Raw genomic sequence first — 5,289 nt, 5'->3', positions numbered from 1 at the left:
AAGTCGTCCAGTTGGGGCGACCCAGGATATTTTGGCATTGGAGGCAAAACAGAATATTCTGTCCCCCTGCGGCGCCGGATTAAAGGTAGTGTGAGCAGCACTTCCCCAGCACAGGGCTCTGAGCTAAGGAGAGGCAAAATTAAGAAGATCCATACTTGAGAAGATCCATTTTGGGGCACTGAATTTTGACCTCACACAGGGCACCATAATAATAATAATAATAATAATAAATTTTATTTATACCCCGCCTTCCCAGTTCAAAAACTGGGCTCAGGGTGGCTAACAACAAAATTAAAACACTTAATTGTAAAAACAGCATAAAATACAGTATAAAAACATGAATAACAATAAAATTCAAAATTCAGAAATAAATTTAGGGGGAAATAAACATTAGATAATCCCCAGGGCTAGCTGGCTGAATTGGTCCTACTTGGGCCAGCGAGGAGGCCAGGGGAGAATTAGCTGTGGGGTCTCAGAGCAGGTAATCTTCATAAAAGGGGAGGGGGGGGGAAGAGAAGGGAAATAAAAGATCAGGCTGAATTCAAATTAAAGGCCAGGCGGAATAGCTCTGTCTTACAGGCCCAACGGAAGGAGGTTAAATCCTGAAGGGCCCTAGTCTCATGGGACAGAGTGTTCCACCAGGTCAGAGCCATCACTGAAAAGGCCCTGGCCCTGGTGGAGAATGATCTGACTTCCTTAGGGCCCGGGACCTTCAAGCTATTATTATTCATGGACCTTAAGGTCCTCTGCAGGGCATACCAGGAGAGGCGGTCCTGTAAATACGAGGGCCCTAAGCCACATTACAAAATATTACCCAAGTCTACCCCTGCCTTCTCCTCTACTGTGCACCCAACTGCCACCCACCCACTGCTGTGCCCCCACCTAGCAGCAGGTAGCAGCAGGTGGGTGCATGGTGGCAGGTGTCCATATTGCAGAGGAAGAGGCAGTGGGAGCCCACAAGTGTCTGCTGCCCTGTGGTCCCTGCTGCCCCTCGCCCCAGCCCTGCGTCCAACACCATGCCTGAGAGATGCCTTCTTAAGCTCCATCAGGGAGGCTGCTCAGTGTGGATAATACAGCAATAGCACCTCCACTGGACCTAATGAGATGTCTTTTAGACCACAGTGCACTGGTGGCTGCTACCGCCTGGACCAGTTGGGGTGACCAGTGGTCAGGAAGGAATCATAGAATTGTAGAGATGGAAGAGGCACCAAAGGGTCATCTAGTCCAACCCCCTGCAATGCGGGATTTTTTTGCCCAATGTGGGATTTGAACCCACAACCCTGAGATTAAGAATTTCATGGAGAGCATGAGACTCTTAATCTCAGGGCTGTGGGTTCAAATCCCACATTGGGCAAAAGCTTCCTGCATTGTAGGGGGTTAGAATAGATGACCCTTGTGGTCCCTTCCATCTCTGATTCTATGCTTGACTGAGCTACCCCAGAAGTTACTTGTAGGGAAGGCCAATAAAGTCACATGGATGGGGCCAAGTTGTTTTGCTTTTCCCCCTCATCCTCCTCGCTTGCAAAGGTGTGGACACAAAAGCGTTGCAGTTGCATAAAGCACAGTGGTACCTCAGGTTACATACGCTTCAGGTTACAGACTCCGCTAACCCAGAAATAGTGCTTCAGGTTAAGAACTTTGCTTCAGGATGAGAACAGAAATCGTGCTCTGGCGGCACGGAAGCAGCAGGAGGCCCCATTAGCTAAAGTGGTGCTTCAGGTTAAGAACAGTTTCAGGTTAAGAACGGACCTCCGGAATGAATTAAGTATTTAACCTGAGGTACCACTGTACATAGTACCTAACTAAAACAAAAAGCATCTGACCTTGGTTTAGAAGGGGTCCCTGACTCCCTGCTGTCAAAATTTATAATTTGAGTAACTGTCACTATAGCCATGCATTACTCTGAAATAAGCCCCATTAAATGCCATAGGGATTACTCCCAGTTAGGACTGGAGCCTGAAATGGTTAGTTTTAAAGGTGCCACACAGAACTTCAATAGACCTTACAACTCCCAGGAAGTAGGGTTCGGACTGCAGTTTATCCTGTAATTCTAAACCCATTTACTTGGGAGTAATCCTTTCCCTATTGACTTCAACGGACTTTACCTCTGAATAGAACCATGGTTAGGATTAAGCAGTTAGTTGTCAAATTCTCTTCTACCACTGGTGACCTGTTTTAAAGGGAATCCTACAGGCTGACTAAGCTTCTGTTATCTAGGGCTGAAACTGGATTAACTGTCCAATTCCTAGCGCAAAGCACAATTCCTGACAGGGGGGAGGTTTAATCCACTTGGAGACACTCACATGAAGGTTGTGCTTGTGTTTATTAAGGCTGCAGTAATAACAGCCGCTGCCCCCATGGGCTGGAGTGGGTTTATCCCGCAGTTAAGTGCAAAGGCCTACACATGTTTACTCAGAAGTAAGCTTACTCCATGATAAGTCTGTAGGCTGCTTGAATCCTAACTTAGTTTCTTTTACCCGCATGGCCCCACAGTATGCCAACATCTTCATGGCAGATTTAGAACAACGTTTCCTGAACTCCTACCCACTCAAACCTCTCTTGTACCTGCGATACATTGACGATATTTTTATCATCTGGACACATGGTCAACAGACCCTGGACACCTTTCACCAGAAATTTAATGATTTTCACCCCACAATCAACCTTACAATGAATCAATCTATGCAAGAAATACATTTTTTGGACACTACTATAAAAATACAGGATGGGCGCATAGACACCACCTTATACCGCAAACCAACTGACCGACAAACATATCTACATGCCTCCAGCTACCATCCCAAACATACCAAACAGTCCATTGTATACAGCCAGGCACTACGTTACAGCCGCATCTGTTCCAACTCTACAGACAGAGACTCTCACCTAAAAGATCTACAGCAAACCTTCTCAGAACTAAAATACCCAGCAGATGAAGTTAGACAACAGATCAACAGAGTCAGACTGATACCCAGAGAGAACTTGCTGCAAGACAGACCCCAAAAAGAAAATAACAGAACACCTCTAGTCATCACATACAGCTCCCAAGTTAAAACAGTACAACGCATCATCAGAGATCTACAACCTCTCCTGGACAATGACAGTTCTCTTTCTCAAGCTCTGGGAGGAAGACCTTTCATTGCCTACAGACAGCCACCCAATCTTAAACAACTCCTAACCCACAATAATACTACAACCAGACTTAACACAGACACTGGCACCAGAGCCTGCAATAAACCCAGATGCCAACTTTGCTGCCACATACACCCGGACAACACCATTACTGGCCCCAACAACATCACACATACCATCTCGGGACTATTTAATTGCTCATCGTCTAACATTGTGTATGCCATCAAATGCCAACAGTGTCCTTCAGCTCTCTATATTGGACAAACAGGCCAAACCTTACGCCAAAGAATAAACGGACATAAATCTGACATTATTATTATTATTATTATTATTATTATTATTATTATTATTATTAATACCCCATCAAGAATCACAAAACAGAGAAACCAGTAGGAGAACACTTCAATCTCCCAGGACATTCTATACAAGATCTCAAAGTAGCTGTTTTACTACAAAGGAATTTCAGAAACAGACTGGAAAGAGAAGCTGCTGAATTACAACTCATTACCAAACTTAAAACAATGGAAAAACCTGGGCTGAACAAAGACATTGGATTCTTATCTCACTATACATGACTAAACCATTTCTCACCTCCTCACCCCTTGCCTTCTCCTGTAAGACCTATTACAGTCGTTAAGAGTCGTCAACAGGCTCTCCCAGCTATCTGCCTATCTCCCATTCCCACCACCCTTCTGAGTAACACCCCTCCCCACCCTCTCACTATATAGAAGGATCTGGCAACTTCTGTTTCAGTGTATCTGAAGAAGTGTGCATGCACACGAAAGCTCATACCAAGAACTAACTTAGTTGGTCTTTAAGGTGCTACTGGAAGGAATTTTTTTATTTAGTTTCTTTTAAACGGTACTCTGGACTTATTTTAAATAATACTGTAAAATGAATGCCACTCCTCTCTTCTTCAGCCAGCGCCCCCCACATCACAATGCAAGCTTCTCCAGAATTAACTCTTGCTTTCTGTTGCCCCCTCTCCAGCAATAAGATAAAGAAAAATACCCATCCCCTCTCAGCCAGATCCCTTTGCCATAGCAAGACTCTCACAAGGGAACCAACATTTCCTAAGAAATGGCTGGCTCCTGAAGCATTGCAATTAATGGATTTAAAAGGGACTGGTGACCTTTTCCTTTCAAATCATAGGAAGGACTTTGGATGGCAGCTTCACCGTTTCCTTCATTTGGGTGCAGAAATTTTATTTTCCATATAAAAAGGACCACGAACGTAGCCAGGATTTTTGTTGGGGGGGGGGCAGGCCTTTTGTTGTGGGGGAGAACCTCAATTTGCTATGTATTTTTATTGATGGGGGGTAGCTGCCCCTTCCTGTCCCCATTTGGCACTACGCCCACGAACAGGACTCCGTTTTTGCACCTAAACAGAGACACCACTCCCCGAAACACAAAGGTAAAGTGACCCCTGACCATTAGGTCCAGTCATGGCTGACTCTGGGGTGGCGGCGCTCATCTCGCTTTACTGGCCGAGGGAGCTGGCATACAGCTTCCGGGTCATGTGGCCAGCATGACTAAGCCACTTCTGGCGAACCAGAGCAGCGCATGGAAACGCCGTTTACCTTCCCGCCGGTGTGGTACCTATTTATCTACTTGCACTTTGATGATCTTTCAAACTGCTAGGTTGGCAGGAGCAGGGACCGAGCAACGGGAGCTCACCCTGTAGGGGGGAGGAAAAAGGAAAACTGCCCCTCTTTTTCTCCTTCTCTGTCTTTCTCCTTCTTGCTACCTTCTGTGGGTGGTAGAAGCACAGGATTCCAGCTTCTATTTATTCTGTTTGCATATTTTGGGTAGCTGTTTTGGTTTGTTTCTTGCTTAGATTAGTCTTCTATATATTACTGAATTATGAAAAACGTCCATAAAAATCTTACATCGAACTGAAAAGCCCGTGTTTCTCCCTCCGACCATCCCGGGGGGAGTTCAAGCCTCGTGGCTGCAGCAAAAAAACCCGGGATTTCTGAACCCGAACCAAATCTGTCATAAGACACGCGCTGCGCGCTCTTTGCCCCTCTCGCGGCGCGGAACGGCGAGCTCCGAATGGAACCGGAAATCGCGGCAGTCAGGAGAGCATCCAGGGCCTTTGCCTCTTTAAGCCGCGGCCGAAAGAGCGCTCGGAAGGCGCCGAGCCGCTGGGCATGCG

Source organism: Podarcis bocagei (assembly GCF_964188305.1).
Source record: "Podarcis bocagei genome assembly, chromosome: 8".
Taxonomy (NCBI): Eukaryota; Metazoa; Chordata; class Lepidosauria; order Squamata; family Lacertidae; genus Podarcis; species Podarcis bocagei.
Note: the sequence above shows the minus strand (reverse complement) of the source record.